This window comes from Nipponia nippon, unplaced genomic scaffold (genome assembly GCF_047370975.1).
Source record: "Nipponia nippon isolate SJK-2023a ecotype South Korea unplaced genomic scaffold, ASM4737097v1 scaffold_3, whole genome shotgun sequence".
NCBI lineage: Eukaryota > Metazoa > Chordata > Aves > Pelecaniformes > Threskiornithidae > Nipponia > Nipponia nippon.
In genome coordinates, this window is record NW_028262347.1 from 79452469 (window position 1) to 79472291 (window position 19823).

General features: G+C 38.3%; 1 protein-coding gene across 11 annotated transcripts in view; it reads left to right on the top strand.

The window, feature by feature from the left end:
• LOC148054717 (uncharacterized) overlaps positions 1-19823 on the top strand; it is a 338774-nt gene that overhangs the window by 176587 nt on the left and 142364 nt on the right. For 10 of the 11 annotated variants that reach the window (XR_015706635.1, XR_015706634.1, XR_015706636.1 and 7 more), the window contains one exon: positions 16390-16453. The gene's annotated coding sequence lies outside the window, so the exon portion shown is untranslated. Of the gene's footprint in view, positions 1-16010; positions 16116-16389; positions 16454-19823 lie in introns of those variants that run through there. The other variant, XR_015706639.1, reaches the window with a different exon arrangement.

The following is a 19823-nucleotide window of genomic DNA, read 5'->3' on the forward strand; positions in this document are numbered from 1 at the left end:
TTTGCAGGTTATCTATTTAAGGGCAGATGTCCTTTGCTTTGTATCCCAGAGTCTTGGTTCCCAGTTGTATATCTTGCAAGTTTACTGCTTGTCATGACCATAATCCTGGCAGACCCCGCTTTCCTTCTGTATGCCCTATCCTGGGTGTACAAGTGGAGAGGGAGCTGCAGAGCACATCAGCGGTGTTCCTCAGGCTTGAATGATCAGGAAACTAGGGCTGTCCCTCAATTTGGACAGAGTGTATGAGACTTGACCAACTACATCTAGGAAGGTTGCCTACGTTTTTCAGTCTCGGCACTGCTGCTTTTTGGCAGCTAAGGCTCTTAGAGGATAACTCTTCCTCTGAGTATCATCAGGCTTCCTTTTTTCCAAAGTGAAGGCCTTCACTGTCAGGAGAAGGAAGCACTTATTTCCTGAGCCACAGTAAGGGGATCAGCTATTTTTCTCGGTAGTTCTGGAATGACAGTTTATTCTCATGTGTGGGCATGTAATGTCCTCATGGACATATGTACACACCTTTGGACAATATCCATAAATAAACCATTATTGGTCGTGGACCTTTGACTGTGTAGCTGGTTCATCAATACATGATCTCTGGAAGACCTTGCATAATCTCTTCTAGTAACTCAAAGCTACTCTTAACAAGACACGCATGCGCGTGCACACATACATCTCTGCCAGTGAGCTATTTCATTTTTCCCCCCCCTCGCATATGTGGAATTTCTCCCCAAAATTATTTTGGCCCAATGCCCAGGAGTCCACAACAGTCAATGGTTCAGTGGCATGTTTAAGATCCGCATGAAACAAGTCTTTATGCTGTTGGAAAGGAGAAAGTCACAGTTTTTGGGACACATGGCACTTGTTACTAGAAGTCTCTAGAGAAACAGTCTTAAAATCATGAGTTTTGCACATTAAAAGAAGCTAAACTGGGTTCTAGTTAGTGATTTTTTAATATATTATTTCTATTTTTTCTTTCACCTCTGAGGATTTTAGAGGCGGATATACCATATTGTAGGAAAACAGACAGAAAAAATAACAACGTTCACGATATTTTCATTGTATATGCAGAATATATAATGATGTGGTGTGTGGTGCTAACGTTTTATCGGCATTCATGTCTGATGGTCTTTATTGCTCTTGGCTTTACAGTTCAGGGGTCTTGTGGTTAGCAGGATAACAGAGATAAAGCTGCTATACCACAGCATTTCCATTCTTTGTAACTTCTGCAGTATATTTGCAGTGTGCGGATAGAATTTACTGTATAAATTACATCTCTTCCATCTTTAAGCACAAAGAGCAATGAAAAAGATTTATTTATAAACTGGATTATAAATAGCACAACAGTTTTCAGGAAGGAAGCTTTTTTACCCACTTAATTGGAAGTAAAGGGATAAAAATTAATAATTGAAATATGGATGACAATCCAATGCAGATGGTGATTGTTTTCCTAAATACCTTAACTAAGAAGTCAATTGTATGTGGCGTTTTATACTAACAAGGCAGGAATGAAAGCTTTTCTTGTAAGTGTCTGTGTCTTGTAGCAGCTTTTCTTCCTCGCTACACGGCAGAGGATTTTGGCCCATGGAACTCATTTTAGAAATGCACTGAAAACTATCCCAGACTTTTAATGGACAGTAAAACACTCTGATATCTCTACCTTAAAATTATAATCATATGGCACAAGGGCTGCACGAGGCTGACCTATATGAAGGGAACTGCCACTAGAAAAGTAACAATCTTGTCATTTTATTATATTTAGTGAACTCTGCCTGTGGTGAAATAATCCTGTATTAAATCCTGTATTAAACTAGGAAGGCCATGAAACCAACTTTTATAGAATTACAGAATCATAGAATCGTTAAGGTTGGAAAAGACCCTTAAGATCATCAAGTCCAACGTTTTCATTAAAGACAATGTGAAACAATGTTTTCCCCCATGCTCAGATGCCTGCGTTTTAAAACTGGGGAGAAAAACCCAAGAAGTGTAAGTGAAGTAGAGAGACACTCGTGCAATGACATTTAAGAAGTGGCTGCTGAAGTCAAATATTAGAATACAAATATTGTGATAAAACCACTAGAGCACATATGCTCTGCCAGATGAACTTCAATACCTTTTGTTCCCTATATGAATTATTTTATAAGAGGCAATTTCAGAGGAATAAACATGAAGACTTTGTCTCTTCTCATAAGAGTACATAATCTTTTTTTTTTTTTTTTCCCTAAGACCCCAGGAATACTTGTACTATCTAAATTTTCTTGTGCTTTCTTACTGTTGGCCTGAACAGAAATTCCATGTAAGTTCTGAATAACCCACAATGCATCAAATGTTTTTGGCATTTGATGGTGTCTTTTACAAAACATTTTAAATGTTAGAAGTGTTTCAGTTGTGAGCTTTCTCCTCCAAGTCACAACAACTTTCAGTAAGTTCCAGTGAAAGTCTGTTAAATACATTAATGCATGTTACTTAAATGTAGTGCAGGTATTTGTTGTGGCTGCTTATGAAAACTGAAACAGAAGTCACAGATTAATACAGATCCTTGAATTCTGCTTTATGATGTATGAAAAAATAATATTTTTTGTATTAAATCAATAAATACAAAGAAATGTGTGGCTAAGGAGGCTGTTGTTATATTTAATACGGTATTCTCCTTTGCATCAGGCAATCCAGAAGTTGTCCTTGGAGGATTTTACAAAACTTGTAAATAATTTTGTGCCACTACAAAAATAGTTTGTGTAGCATGTAGATGTATGCTAATCTGATAGTAATGGCTATACCCTTGACACTTTAGCTCACCAAGGGCTCAGTTTCTCAGTTTTTTTCCACTGGTGTGTTTAGTCCCACATGATCTGCCCTCATTTACATTACAGCTTTCTGAAATATGACAGCATTTGTATGCTAAGGCCAAGAAACCTTGAGCTAAGTATCTACAGTATTCAAAACCTGGAGCTAGAGCAAGATTTGCAAAACAGATCAACACCCAGAAGATCAGTGCTTTTAAAAATTTGGCCACGCTGTTTCATGTGTGTGTAAGAGCTGGGTGCTTCTGCAAAGCAGGCCTTGACTAAGAAAGATGATCTCCTTCAAAAAATGTGACCCTAAAGGGCTTGGCAGTATCTATTCCGCTTATAGCATAGAGCTCCAAATTCTTGAGTTGTCTGTTCTTGTGTTGGGAAACAGCCCCTCCTACCCAAGGGAGCGTGGCCTGACAAAAAGAGCATTGAGATAATAAAAATAAAAGTGCATTCCATGATCCAAAAAAGGGCAGATAGAAATATTTCTAGCATAAATTAATGCTGTTTTTTGCTGGAAGAAATTATGATGTAGAAGAATGTTAGACACTTACCTCGTTTGTGTTGCTTTCTCTCATCTGTTTTAGACCAAAGAATGAAGTTCACAAGTAGCATGAGATAGATATGTATGGAATATAGGGCTATTATAATGCCTTGAGATTGAACCTGTAATTCACTAATAGCACAGAATGAAATCATATTTGCCCTGTGCCACACTTACTGTAATATTCTTATATGAGGTAAAGCTAACCATCCTTCTTTCTCTCAGATCAATACCACGAGCCTACCAACACAAAGGATACCGCTGTGCATGAATGAAGGTAGAATATTGTGGCAGTTTATTCTAAACGCTTACTTTCACAGTGAACAGAATTAATTTTTCTTCCTGTAGGCTTTCACTATTAAACTATTGTTATCTGGGTATCTGATACGCAGTCTAGGTAAGTGGGAGAGACTACATCTGGAAAACTCTTACCAGCATGCATAGACCTGATATCCATATGCAGCAATTTCAGATATATAAACAAAGAGTCTGGTCCAAAGCCCATTTTGATGTTCCTGAAGCACAACTTTGAATTGTCTCATAATTCCCTGTATTTTTTTATGTTTGTGCTAGAAATGAAAACATGACAAAATGTAAACGTAGTAGTATGAAATCAACCCATAAAAAGCAGAATGGATAGTTAAATAACCAGGCCTCAGAGAGAAAGCAATGCTGTGTTGCTATTATGTTACACAAAAAATAAGCAAAGAAAGGATGAATAAACTTTCTAGAACAGAAAGTTGTTGAAGAGGATATGTTCACATCAATGTAGAATGACTTTTGAGACTACTGTAGTTTTTGAGAGTACTGGAGTATTTAACATAGAAGATCTCTGATCATTCCTGTAGGTCTCAGTTTAGCTAATGCCTTCTTAAAATGTTCTTAGTGCAGTATACAGAAATATTAATTTAAAAGGCAGGTAGAAGAAGTCAGCAGTTAAAACCATCCAGAAGATTGTGTACAGCAAGAGCATACCATTGTTTGAGTTTCTCAAATAAAGGAAATATATAGGTAGGTTCATTTTTGGAATACATAAGGCTATGAATGTTTGCAAGTCTGCATGTAAAAAAATCAAGAAGATTGTCTGGAGCATGAGCATATTATTGTGCTAGCTTTTCCCAGTGATAGCACTAACTAAATAAATTAATTCTTGGAATAAGGAAGGGTGTAATTCCATGTATTTACTCTGGGATTCAATTTGAGACAGTATGTGAATTCTTCTTCTTTCCTTCTGATGCAGCTGATTCTAGTGTAGTCTGCCACAACCTCAGAGAAAGTAACTTAAATTTATTCTACATTATCATCTGTGAAGCAAACAGCCTAAAAATGAAAATGCTTCTCTTAAATGTGAGATTAATTTACAGTATTTTGTTAATGGCCATCTCTGTCAGGGAAATGAGGCATATCAAATGCGCGCTCCCTCCCCCCTCTCCCATCATGACATCTACAGTACACTGTGACAAACTGTAAGCTCACAATGTTGTGGAACAACCTAGGTGATTTACTGCAGCCTAAAGCAGGCGTGGGAAATGCCTCCCACTTCACAGGCATGCTACAGACTGCCTCAGTGCAGAACAATTGATGTAATTGTATTGCTTGGCTGTTCAATTCAGCATTTGGAGACTTCCTAATGATCCATTCCAAATGTTTGGGCCAGGCAACCCTTTTGTACAACTAGGTGTATAACCCTGCGTTGCTTCCCATTTTGTGGTATTACAGATAGTATTCTTGTTACGCTGGTTTTGACTGTGTTTCTAAAAATAAGAGGGAGCAGTCTTTTACCTCGTTCATGAACTTACTTATGGGAATATTAGAGGAAGCATCTGAACACAAGAAAGCATCTTAAATTAACAGAATGAATAATTAGAAACACTCGTCTCCCTAGTCACACATATGTGAGTCTCATGCTAATTGTGCAAATCTCTTAACATTTACCCATAAGTTCCTAAAGCTCTGATCTATAATTCATGACAACAACCTGATTTACAGCAAAGACCAGAAATTAAGACGATGGATCCTACTTTCGTCGAAGGCAACAGCAAAACTTGAACTGACTTCGCTCTAGTAGGACAACACACTATTCCTCAAGATCCATCAGGATGTTCAGCATAAACCATTTTTCATATCTTCTCTCCCAACATCATGTGATTCAAGCAGTGAACTGTAGCAGTGGTGGCACCAGTGTAATATTAATAGTTAAATACATTTTGGTAAGTTATTGTAATAGGTCTGGGGCCTGCATGGATCCTAGGGCCAGCACTCACAAGCCTACACTGCATTACCATTCCCAAAATTGACCTTTGGGTTGACTAATTAGGGGTGCTTAGGTTATATTTGGAGCGGAAGAAAGTATAGTCAAGAGGAAGATCCTTTAGATCTTTTGTGATCTGATTGAAATGGCATAGGATTTCTGTGCTGCTGCCCGTGCTGCTGTGTTTGAAAATAAGAAAATGAACTGTAAAACTGTTCTGGGGAGATGCATCAATTTGTTTTTCCAAAGAATTGTATCGCCCCCTTTGCCTTACAGAATAAGGACAAACAGCCCAAGGGAAACACTGTGTATAATACTATGAAGAATAAACATAGTCTTAGAAAAATATTAGTAAATGTAACTGTGAAGAGCATTTCCTGGAAATTAATACACTAAACTAAAAATTGACCAATTTATTTTTTCTTCAGAGAAAATACTGACTATGACACAGCAAAAGCCATAGAAATTGCATCAAATGCAAAACAAAATGAAGTCCAAACGAGACTTTTTACTAAAATGTGTTAGAACTATCAAAGGTTTAAATTTTAATGATCTGATCAGGACTGTTAACATGAATTTTTTCCCCCCTGAGTTTTATTGTTTAAATCCATGGGAAATTATTGCTTTTAAGTCAGCTGCACCTGATAAACATCTATTTTTTATGTCTAGATCCATGTTTTTATGTCTATAAGCATGTGTGACTTGATCTGACAGAACTTCGCTGACATTGCTTGCTCCAGAACACCTGCACATCCCAAATCCTGTAGCTAAAGCCTTCTGTGGCACTCATCCTGAAAGAATACCTTCTCTCACTATCCTTTTAAAATTAGTCATTTCTTATACTTCTATCCATTGTCTGTTTATAGTATCCTGAGAAACATCATGTCAATATGAGTTGTCCCTTTTATGCAAAAGATTTGCATCTTTTCATGTAAATCTTAAGAAAGATTTACCAAATGTATACAATTTTATATGGGGAGGTGACCACTCTCCAGGATGAATTCGTACAAATAGCCTACAGTTTTTAGACTGGGAAATGAAACTAAACCATGTTAGTGCTAACAACCCAACCAAAAGTATTCTCTCCAAATTCTGGGCAATTTCTGGGGCTGAGCTTGGATGAAATCCTCTCTGTGGTCCTTGTTTCTTTATATTGTTCTTTATACCTTGTCTCAACAAGCCCGTCTACACAGATTTAGATGCAGAATTCAAATCTTATTTATGGTAAGCAGAAATATCTGAATATTACTTCTTGCTTTCAGAGATGTATCATTTGAGCTTTTATCCTTGAACAAAATACTGTGTTGAGAGCAAGATTTGCTCTTTCTGTCCCAATGTGGGGTAATGCTCCTCTGTTCAAATAATGATGAGTTAAACTAAAACCGAACAGTGCATGAGAAAATTTGCCAGCTCATAGCAACACAAGAACAGGGATATTTTCTCACATTATCTAATCAGACATACTTAAATTGTCTAGCAGTGATAACTTTCTTTGTAAAGAAAGGATACTTCCATACCCGCAGCTCAGAAAATTCTAAAAGGAAATGTCAGCGCATACCTACCATGTGTTATGTATTACCTTAATGGTGCAAGAAAGGCAAGGTGGTGAAATGCAGAGACGGACATGAGAGAGTAGGTGGTTTAAAAGCAAGTTTGTGCATAATCTGTCCTGGTTCTGATTATACTAAGGTACAAAAACCTAGTAATCAGAAAATACATAATAAGGGCTAAATTGTGCCTGACTGTTTTATGGAAAATATAGAGAAGCTTACTGCCATTTATGTGAAAACTGCCTTGGCAGGAGAGGTCACACAGCATTCTCCACCTTACTGATACGGATTGTGATTGCCTAAAAGAGGTTAAAGACTCTAGAGCCATAGGGTGATTATGGTCGGAAGGGACCTTTGAAGATCATCTAGTCCGACCCCCCTGCCATGGGCAGGGTCATCTTCTGCTAAACCAGGTTGCTCAAAGCCCCATCCAGCCTGACCTTGAAGTCTTCCAGGGATGGGGCAACTTCTCTGGGCAACCTGTTCCAGTGCCTTACCACCCTCATTGTAAAAAAAATTCTTCCTTATGTCCAATCCAAATCTACCCTCTTTTAGTTTAAAACTGTTGCCCCTTGTCCTTTCACTACTGGCCCTGGCAGAAAGTCTCTTTCTGTCTTTCATATAAGCTCCCTTTATATATTGAAAGGCCACAGTGAGGTCTCCCCGGAGCCTTCTCTTCTCCAGGCTGAGCAACCCCAACTCTCTCAGCCTTTCTTCAGAGGAGAGGTGTTCCAGCCCTCTGACCACTTTCATGGCCCTCCTCTGGACCTGCTCGAGCAGGTCCATATCTTTCTTGTACTGGGGACCCCAGAACTGGACATATTACTCCACAGAAGTAGAGGCACATCAGGGCTGGCAGCCCCTGAAGATGTTGAGATGTGTACGTGCTCCTCCTGCTTCAGAAAATCTGAAGAAGCTCTCCCACTTGGCAGTACAGTTTGTAGGTCAACCTCTCCAGGTCCATACTGTGAGCCTTTAACAAATGGGGGTTTAACTGGTGTATCTGGTTACATGGGAACATCATTTCAGCTCTAAGTGTGTGACAGCAGGGCCAGCTGGAGTCGGGATCCGTTGTGGGTGGTACGGCTATCTATGCACTGAGAGACCATTTCAGGCTGGAGTCAGTGTCGATGAACAGGCTTGGAAAATGGAAGCAGCAGCATCCCCATTTTAGATCTTAGGAGCAGTTATCTCGGTTTTCAAGGATCATGCACTCGGTCTGAATGAAGGCCAGGAACTGAATTAAGGTCTTAAGGCCTGTTCAGCTGTCTTTAACCAAGAAATGGTAGTATTGTTGTAGCTGTGAAGCCAGGAAAAGAGCTTACATGCCAAAAAGCTTGTGGTTTTGGTTTTTTCCTGTTAACTGTTTGGTATATTAGTCCCAATCAGTCTTGCCTTGCCTTGCCAATGACAAACTTCTTCGTTCTCCAGAAATGATCTTTTTCAAGCCTCTGTGCTTCAGTGTTTCTAATATGAAGTGCTTTTCAGGAGAGCAGAAATCGATGCTGGTCTAGTGATTCTGTGCCCTGTTTCAGCCTTGGAGATCACTGCACTAGGGAGCTGGCTGAAGCAAACCTTGTGCCGTTTTCATATAGCTATGGGTGTAAAATCTGTGCTGCTTTCATGATAAAAAAAGGCAACTGCCTGCTAGAAATAGAAAACCACTGGCCAAGAATTTCAGGACAGCAGATCTAAAAGGTAGGCTTTCTGAGCACGTTCTTAAGCTTACAGGTAAAGTAAGTAAGCTCACCTTCTACATGAGTGTCCTTTTGCAAGTGCTGCATTTTTGCTTTTGTCTCATCTGTGGCCGCCTTAGCTTGCTGAGGTTTTAACAGCATTCAAAGCATTCCGATTAATACCTTTTTGTATTATATCTAGTCTCTGGTGTTGATGATTTCCCCATCTGATATGAAGCAATTTATTTAAAGAACCCTTGGACTGAAAAGGCTATTTAGTCCGGATTCAAAGTTAAATTGACTGAAACACCTACTCAAGTATTCTTCTTTTAGAATGGCAAATGGGATCACTGAAAAAATCTGCTGTTTCCAAAAATGCTATGAAACTCTTTTTTTCCCCTCTCTTGAGCTTTATGTAAGACGTGACATGTGTGAAGTGTCATGTAAGTTACACTCCTCTGGCTGGGTGTTCTTAGCATCCACTGTGGGTGCACATGTCTATCTTATCACCATTCATGAAAGCCTAAATGGATGTGTCATATCTATCTTTGCCAGCAGTAAGAATTTTCAGTGCATTTTAAAAAGAACAATGACAGGGAAAATAGAGTGAAGAGACTTGTGTTGTTTACAACTACCAAATTAGCAGTTTTAGTTGTAATTAGCTGGCTGATGGAGCTGTTAAATGTAGCAGACCTTTTGGAAAATATATTGTATGCTACAGTTTATAGTAAACTATAATATGAATAAATAGCTGGAGGTTATGTGAGCTTAAAACCAGTAGGCTGTGTGTTACATTAACTGAGCAGTACCCTAAACCAAGGAAGACTAAGGCAGGCTTTTCTGTATCTGATTTGATTGTTTTGGATAGACAGGGTCTGTGTATTTACGACAGGCATCTAACAAATGTGTGAGACATCATAGAGCCCTGTGTACCAGGGCAATATCATAGCTAGAGACTAGAGCTGGGAGCTCAGCTTTCGGTTATGTACATGTTTTGCCTCCTTTAATATTTTCAGAGTTTAACAGGATAAGATGGGAGTTTTAGAGAAGTTACACGCTTTTAAAACCCATCTGACCCTTTAAGTTCTTGAACTTCAGCAGGAAAAGATTTAAAAAAAACCCACTGTTCTTTTTCACGTTGCAACAAGTCCGTAAAATTTAAGTCTGTGCATTTTAACGTGCACTTTAAATGTAAACTTCTTTTAATCCATAGAATAAATTTGCTGCATTACATTAAATTTAAAGAGACCTTTTACACACCTTTATAATTCTGCAATACTATCTGCTAGTTGTTTCTAAGCTAGAATATTGGTAATTTGGCTTCATTCTTCATTTCATCACATGGCAGAATATTACTGACCCTCTGCAATACTAACACCTTTAGCGAACATTGATCTAAAAAAGGCAAAGGAAGATAGTCAGTGTCTTGTCTTTTCTCATATTTGCCTTTCTACATGCTTTAGCCAGTCAATGACTATAAACACAGCAAATCCAGACAAATTAGAATCAATACAAATGCCACTGAAAAAGTATTTAAAAACAAAATAAAGTTAGAAGATACAAAATTTATGCAGAAGTGCAATGAAGAGGTGAATATCAGTGAGTTTTAATTAAATACCTGCTTTTGTTTAACCATTTGTAATTTCAGCGTAGTGAAATTTATTTTTGGGAAGCATTGTTGCTTTATAACAGAAGACGAAGGATAGAAAACTTCAGCCTCTAGATGTTAAATGTCCTGTCTCTTGAGGTCATCAAGGATCCTCTTGTAATAACTGTAGAGGCAGAGAAGGCCGCCTGTCACCTCAGAAGACAACTCCTCTCGCCTTGTCTTGTTCTGCTGGCTGCACAGGCAGCCCAAAAAGCAAGTCACACTTGGTACCTAACACAGGCAGCTGCAACTCGTGGGATGAATTCCAGCCTAAATACCCTGTAGGCTGCTACAGGCCCAAATCTCCCAAATGTCCAAGCGAGTTGAGGATACGTATCTCCTTTCTTAAAGAACATGGCATAATGGCAGATTTTTAGTTCATCACTAGGAGTTCCTCACAGATACGTTACTTTTTTTTGGGACATTTTTTGCATCTGTCACTGCGTATAAATCAGTTATTCTGAAGTGATTCCACATGTGGCTAAACTCCATTTTAAACCTCCTGGTGTATGCTTATGTAGCAGTTTGGTCCAGAAGGGACTTCCTCCTTCCTGTTCAAGTTCAGTAGCCTCTTACAAGGACTATGCCTTACCTGTTGCTATTAGGTGACAGAAATGCAAACTTCTCTTTTTGTGCTCTCTTTTAAGCTGTTCTGAGCGCTGGTTGCCTCTGCATTTTTTATGAACACGGGGGAATGTTTATGAAATGGTTGTATATCATACGCGCTTTAATGGAAACTTGAGACAAATCTTCTCAACTTTCCTTAACACTCTATCCTTAAAGGCCAGATGTTGAAAAGGTTTCAAAAATATATCTGCCATGCTCAGAATCTAAGAGCTTGCACACAATCAATTTTATACACACAAGTAGTTTGCTGAATGCAAAAAGACTAATGGCAGCTGCTTGTAGGACTAGTGCTCTGGCCTGGATTCTTTCTGCTTTAGGGAGATTAGATCTGGGGACTAAATTAAAGTACCAGATTAGGAGTTTGCCCAGACTAGGCTTCCAGCACAGTCAGTTGATGATCTGAATGCTCATCAGGAGGTGCCCCGTTTTCTTCATTGCTTACATACACAGCTTCAGAAAATTAGATGTCTGGACACCTGAATTTAGGTGGGATAAATTAGATACCTGAATTTACCTGACAGTGTTAAGATGAAAATGATACGGCTTACCTAATGAATGTTCAAGCAGTGCAAGCACAGGATGAAGTCTAGGGTGAGACTTAATCACTAATGACTCTACCTAACACACAGCAGGGGTGCTGAGATAGCACCACATTTTCCCCTACCTTACTTTGCTCTTGTTCATCCCTTTCTTTCTGCACAGGGAGTGAAGCTGCTTTAATTGGCCTTTGATAGAAGCAGACCAAGGGATGGCTACTTGGGCCAATTCAGTCACAGGCCTGTGCAGAGTCAAATAAAAGGGTAGCGAGGGCGTGCAGATACTCAAGAAAAGAGCCATCCGCTTCCCTATTTTAACTCCCTCACAAAAAGAAATTATTTGTTTCACCGAATAAATGCCCTACAATGGTGCCTTAGTTCCTTTCTCTGATGGCAAAGGATTTTGCTGAACTACTGTATGAGTTTGATCTTCCTCGTCTGTAGCTATTTTTGGGGCCATATGAAAGCTGGTAAGATCAATACCTTCAGATATCTCCCTTCTCCGAGTAGAAATGCAAGAATAATGATAATTCAAAAAGAAAAGTAATCCAGGGATTTTTGTAGTCGAGCAGACCTTTTACTCTGGATACACTCTTTCCCAAAGTGTAATTTAGTTCAGTGCTAGTATGTAATTCATTAGCACACAACCCTTTTTTAGACTTTGTTATTTACTGTAGGTTTGCTTTTAGGGCATGAAATTTGATGGCTGAAGCCCGATCTGAGTTCAGACGACGCAGTCCCTGATTTTTCCAGTTGCTAATTCCCAGCCTGTTTTCAAAGTTGTGCACTCTTCATTTTAACAGTTAGATAATTTTACTCCCAATTACTTTTTTATTATGGCATTTTAGGTGAAGAAGTAGGAAGAAAGATGGCTTTTTTTCTGGCGTGGTCTGCATTTTATGTCTCCGTCAAGTGCTTTTCTAAAGCTGTTTTTCCCAGACTGTGTGTTTTGCATGGGTGGGACAGTGGGTTATTGTTAGCCTGTTAGACACAACTCGGTTTGAATACCCTTCAGTAGTTTGTGAGGCAAGTCAGCTCTATTTGCATTTGTTCCAGTCACAAAGGTTTATAGGTCAGCAAAGGCTGGCTGGAAAAATTCAACATGCCAATGCACTATTCTTCTATGGTTGTCAGGAATTCAAACGTGCTGGTTTTTATATTTCTTCTTGGTCATGAATATATGATAGCGCAGTCTGAAGTCGCTTTGTTTCTTTGGAGCTTGGTACCAGCTGGGACTAAGATGGAGGACGTGACTTGATGCCAGCTTCCCCCCCCCCCCCCCCCCCTTTTGCCCATACTAATCAGCAGCAAATCAAATGTCAGTACATCTGGAGGCAGTGAGAGGGCAGTGCTCACCAGTGCACTGTATTGCTGCTATTTTTTTCTCTTGGATGAAAAAGAGTCCAGCTGAATAAAAGATGACATTTGTCCTTTCGTAGAAAACATTGCATTAGCTTAATCTCCCTTCTGGTTTGGGTTTGGGTTTTCTTTTTTTCCTGTTTTTATTTAGATACATTTGGGTTACATCCTGAAATGTTTCCTGCTTAGCTACATGCAAAGACTATGTGGAGACCTTCATTTATGCATGGACTGACAAAGAATAGGCATCTTTCAGATTTCAAGATTTCGGAAGCCAGTCATATAGCTTTAACGGTCACATATAAAGATATCTAATGAAAACCATCTTGGGATATCACCAATACCCTGATCTTTTGACAACTTACCTGCGAAGCTTAAAATATATATATAAAAAAGAATGTCTTTCCCAAAGAAAGCATTCCCTTAGCTTTCTTTTTCATCTTCCAGTTTTAGAAGAGGTTTGGCCTTTTGCGGTTCTTAACATGAAATATAGATTTATCCACTGTAATTTGATTCCTTCCAAACTGCATTTTGAATTTTAAATGGTGTGTCTGAATACATTGCGGAGGATACTATTGCAGGTTTGTTAGGAGCTGACATCTCATTTCCAGGCTAGCTTACTGTAGCCCCATTACTCTGAAACCAGTAAGCCCTTCTTGAGTTTGATTTATTTAAAACTCGGTTACAAAAATTGTTTGTCTTTATAGTTGCGTCTTGAGATCTGAGATTTTTCTTATAGAAGTAATAAAATATGCCAGATCTCCTTTTAATATGCTCATTGAAATGCACACTGTGACCTTTCTTGGTCTGTTTTAAAGAGCCTTTCTGCAAAATATGGACTGTTTTGAGTAAAAGGCAGCATAGGCAAGGAAGGTTGCATCTGTAAACTAGAGAGACAGCAGCTAAACCTCATATTGATGCCTCCATTTGAAGCAGCCAGGGAGACCCGTTTACTTTTGAATGCACGATTCGCTGCCAAGTTGGCACCATCTTTCATGTTTATAGATTTAAATTCAGCACATGGCTTTAACTCTTCAGCTGCAGTAGCTGCAAACAATTACCCCAAAACAAATGCTTAGGTATAAGCAGTTCATTGTCTTACCCATGCCAAGTTGCATCTGACCCTTTAGAAATACAGTCGAGAACGTTATTTTAAAATGCCATATTGGGTAAGACACATGCAAATAGCAAAAGCATGTTTGAAATGGAAATGTTTACAAATATTAAACCTTACTGTGAAAAAGCATCTCATAAAATAAACATTTAAAAAATCATGTAATGTATTAATGGGAAGACACAGTGTTTAACAGATGAATCATTGAAAAAGAGTCTACGGTTAGAATAATACTAATAAGCACAGAAAAAATGTTGTTTATGAACCTCCTTTCTTAGCCTACACAACTACTGATCTGGTGCAAATAGCATAACATTGTTGGAAATTCATCTGGGAAGAACGTTTCATAATTTGGTTTTTTTTGTTGTTTTTTAACTCTTAAAAATCAGTTCTGTCACAAGATTGCTTTAGTAAATAAATATTTCAGTCAGTTTTGACTATTTTAATATGTAAAATATTTTACCACACATAGAAATTAATTTTTAAAACACAGCCATGATTGATTTATTAAGAATGTTTTCAGCAATTAGATACATATTGCTTCATGGCTTTAATATTTAGTAAAGGAGCAATAATAAGCTAGCTGCAAATGTAGTCATGCTCTGAAATCAAATTTGGATCTTAGCTTCAAAATGGACAAATAAACATTTAATACAGTGATGTGGGTGACTACCATCCACACAGTGAAAGCGTAGGCTGAATCCCATCAACTCCAGTCACTGCTAGGGTTTGGGTATGGACAAAGGAACGAGTAAATGCAATTCTGAAGTTTTTATTCCTATTTTATTTTTATTTTTCAGCCCTTTATCCTGATCAAACATTTTTTCTAACTTACTCGTATGCTTCATACTCACGAGCATCTCAGTTATGACTCTATTGGATACACAGATAGTATGTTTGTTAGTAGCTGTATTAAATCATATTGTAATTATAACAGTGGGTTTTGGTTGCTTTGGTTGTTTTTTTTTTAATTATTATTATACTCACCTATTTTTTTCCCATCAATTTGCAAGGCACAAAGCACTTTGCATGTGACAAAACAGTTCTTTCATTCACTAATTATTTCATTTAGCATTAACTTCTGGATGCATGCAAGTAGTGACCTATCTGTAAAGCATTCAGTGTAATCAAAAGGTAATTTGGTTAAGTCAGAAAGCATGTCTGCACAGTCATATATCCTTTCTGTGGTTTTAAATATTTTCATAATCATGGAGGCAACTGAGCACGTGGGAAGCTCCTTGTAGCTAGCTCCGAAAACAGACGGAGATCAGCAAAACATCTAGACTACATTACAAACATGTAAATACATTCTGATTTTAGATTAAGAAAAATTTCTTATATTTTTCTCTCCAATCCTGTTGAGTGTACTGGTACAGTATACACTTGCAGAGTAGCTTTCTTTTTGGCTGTTATTTTACTCTTAAAACTCAATAATTCTTTCATAGTGCATTAGATTTACCAAATTAATCATTCCTTGGCATTATTCTTTTAATTCACACGTGCGTGTGTGTGTGTATACGTTCATATGTGCTCTTTTGTTGTTTCTGGAATTTTAAGGAGGTGAGAAGCACACAGACTGAATAGTTTTGTATTCTGCAATGGTTCACTCACTGCAGAATAGAGATTTATTTTTATAAAAATAAACACTGCTTTGTGAGCTAGTGTGAAAGATAATTTATTTCTACAAATGCTAATGTAGGAAAAGCAGCTGTTAGGTGAGTTCCTGCTTTTATTCAGGTGGGTTCCATCAGCTCCTAAACCCCTTGGATTACTTGTAAGTGAAAGTAAAAGTTGCAGGCACAGTTTGGATGCCGTTGGGTGTCCTGGACTGTAGCGGATTCTTTGAGGGTTGCAGCCATGACCAGTAGAGGGATTTTTTTGTTTGTTTTTATGGAATTGGTTGTGAATAGGAGAGGGAAAAGACAGAAATTGCTTATTGACGTTTCTGTGCCACAGAAAAGGAGTGAGAAGACTACTGACATGTCGCAGTAATTTTGGATGAAGACAAATCCTTTAATTAGGTGTGTGCAGTGCGAGGACATTTGCAGAGATCCCATAGTTAAGGTTGTTGTGAGCTTTCAGTTTTCCAGAGAGAAAAATTTAAAAATCTTAATAAATCAACCTTTGAGAATTGCTTTATTTTAAGGTGGGAAAAGAAGAGGAGATGGGATTTTCTTATCTGGTTGTTTGATTTTCATCTACTTGTTCTCTTTTTTTTTCTTTTTTTTTTTTTTATGGACACTGATTTTATCTCTGACAATCTCTCACCTTGTGGTTTTTTTTTTCTCCTGTTAGCTCTGCAACGGGACTGATGGCTGTGTTCAGACTCCAGAAATCTGCGTATCCTTCCTTTGAAGAGGTAGGTTGCTTTTGCTATTTTACCATTAGAACAAATGGCCATTTTCCTCCTTGTGTCATTATGCAATTTATAGACATTAAGAAAAGCCAGTGAACATGACAAGTACTTACATGCCCTGATACTGCCAACAGCCCACTGAGCTTCATTTTCTCCAGGCATGTTACCCCTGTCTCAGGAGAGGCCCTCATCCCCACCACAGCTTGTCCTTCTTCCTCAGCTGTGTATGCGACCCCTCCCCAGTTTCCCTATAGAGCTGTGACAGCCTGTTATTGTGTACCTCTCTGGATATTACAGTGGTAATTTGCTCACATGGATGCTGACTGATTCCAAGATCTTTTTTTTACTCTGTTTTCTTTGCATTTCCTCCCCAACTCAAGCCAGTATGGGTCATGACCACGAACAAGAGTCTGCAAAGGCTGGTCAGTGCTAGAATTTTTCTGTGGTGGATGGTAGAGGAGTTCATGACAGATTTTATCTGTCAGTTCTTAGACAGAAGAATTGTCAGAAAATCTCATCTTCTCCATTCACCTCTTGCTCTGACTAAGGCACAGTGGGAAACTTAAAGGACAAATTCAGTTAACAAATGGAACTCGGATCCCTGCAAAGGAGACATATTCTCCTCCTGTCAAATCTTTGGAAGATCAGAAAAAAACCCTTGCTCTGATTAACTTTAGTGTACCCTCTGACATCCCCTGCTTCGGGACACACTGAAAGTAATCCTTTTCACTCATACTGGGAGAATTATGTTGAATAAGCAAGGAACATGCCTGAAGTTAATGAAGATCCTAGTTTTAAAAGTGACCATTTTTCATTATGAAAAGTTTTGGTTATGCTTTATGTGCGTGTGGGCCTCAGCACAAAAATGTACTGTACAGCTAAGCATAGTTTTACTCCTCATCCTACCCTCACGCTATTATTTTATCTCAATAATTTTTCCTTGATCTATTAAAATAGGAAACACTCCTGAACACTTGCTGTCATTGAATTCAAATGCTCAAGAAAGTGGATACTGATTTTAGTTTTTTGCAATTAAAGTCTTTAAGAACATAATCATTTAAGATAAAAATCAAATTATTTTTAGAAAATGTTAATTTCATTTTTTAGCAATCTAAACCTTGAATTCTCGTAGAATTTTTCATAGTACTTTACTCTTTGGTGCACGTCTATGTGGCCCACTTGCACAATGAAATGCAACCTCTTAAGCAGATAAGGTACTCTACACAACTCAGCACTACTTTAAATATATTTAATTATATTAAAGCAATAATCATGGCACTGCCTGATCATCCTTTTTTATTTCTGCTACGTACAGTAGAAATTTAAGGATATTTCTTGTGTAGACACATGTAATTAAATGCAAGGGTTGTTTGAGGAACTGGTGTGGAGAATAGTCTCCTTTTGATTGCCCGTATGCGAGACCTCCATTTGTTTGTCCATTTTGATGAATTACAAATGTAAAGTGTGTGCAGTAACAGTTAAATCTGAAAAAGGACATCTTGAATTACCTGGCCACGAGAGGTAATGAAAGGGAGCACAGGAGCCCTGAGCCTGTCCCATATAAGAAATTCCACCCTTGCTAATATTGCTGTGCCAATTCACACCAAATTTCCTCCTGTAGTATGGAAATGTGTTGTATACGTAACAAACAAAAAAAGACCCCTTAAATATAAGGAGTAATGCACTGTCTCAGTGCACTGTTTTGTGGCACTCAGATCTGAATGAGGGCAGGATTGTGTGCAAGAGCTGGAAGCCGCTGGGAAGTGGATGGGATGGCGTACCGGAGGCTTAGTCAATGGTAAGGCCTGGAGGAGAACCCAGGGTAGAAAACTGGTGAGGCAGAGGAAAAAAATTGTTGCTTTCCTTGTATCAAGGTCTATATCATCCTGATCTATCCTTGTCCTTCCTGTTGTCACCACGTTAATACCAGCTTCAGTACTCTTAACTAGCCTGTGAGAAGGTGTAAGCACAAACTGAGAATGAGTAAATAAAAATGTGGTGTAGAACTAGGTTGAAAAGTCAGTGAGAGCATTGCCAGCCTTACAAATTTCATTTCTTTTTCTTACAAAAAGCGGGATTTGCACTTGTTGCACTTAGCAGACCTGTATTTGCCAGACACGAAACTGAGTTAGGTATTGTATATAGTACCTTTGGGATTTTGTTTGACATAACCAAAGGATTTTCACTTTACAGGGAATGTTGGCCTGGAATGTGGCCAGTTCTGACCGCTTTGTGTAAATTTTGGGTGTATGTGAAAGGGAAGATGCAATGCTTGGTTGGGGCTCCTTCTGGCACGCCTCGCAAGGAGTGCTTTTCTTCCCTTGGTGGGGTTAGAGTGCTGTTGCTGGAGGGAAAGCTCTAGCTATCTGCTTCTTATAATTTGGAGAGGCTATTAAAAGAAAAATTACCATTAAAGATTAATACTGCATTTTAATTACTTTAATGATGGTGAGTCTAATTCTGCAGCCATTTTCTTTCTTTCTGTGCATGCATGCGTTGCTAGAAAATTTTAAAATAGAGATAAAGGTGAACTAAACAGTTTACTCCCAAAGGCATTTTATAATGCTTCACCTAAAAAAGTGTACTTCTAAACAAAGTGAAAATGAACAAAAAAAAACAGAACCAAATGTAGTTAGCTCTTTTCTGCCGGATGTGATTTTTTTTATATATAAATGATATAAGCTTCCAGGTATACATGTTGGTGTTACATGCATGCCATGGATTTATTGTGTACTATCCTGTCTAGCAGTATGGTGATACCGACCAGATAAACTGCTTTTCATGCATTTTTATCATTAATCCAGCTCTTTCATGACTTTCTCTAACATGCAAAATTTTCTGTTACCTCAGAAAGGCAGGAATCTAACAGAAAAATCAACATCTATCACACATATGTTTTATTACCTAAATAAAGAAGGTACCTAAATAAAGAATTATAGTAGTTGCAGTATTTAGTCTCAGATCAGTTGCACAGTTTTAGGGTCCGATAATTTGGCAGAATAGAAACAGGGAGTTTTATTCCTCAAGTGGCACTCACTTGAGTACAAATTACGACTTCAAGCCTCTAAAAGTCTCGAGACATCAGACTTTGGAAAACTGTAGCATTCCATTGCATAAGAGACATTTAAAATAGTTTTAGGGAGTTTAACACTTACTAGCACTTTGATCTTTGTTCCGCAAAACTTTTGGTAGCTCAAGTAACTGGTTTTAAAATGCAGAGACTAGAGCAGTGCCCGGTAAAAATGCCGAATGCCCTAATGGATTCCTAAAATAGGTTTCTTTCTGCACATTAGGAAGGTATGGTTTTATGTTAATTTGTATTGCATTGTTTGCATTTCTGTCAGCATTGCATGACTCACTTAAGGAGACACGT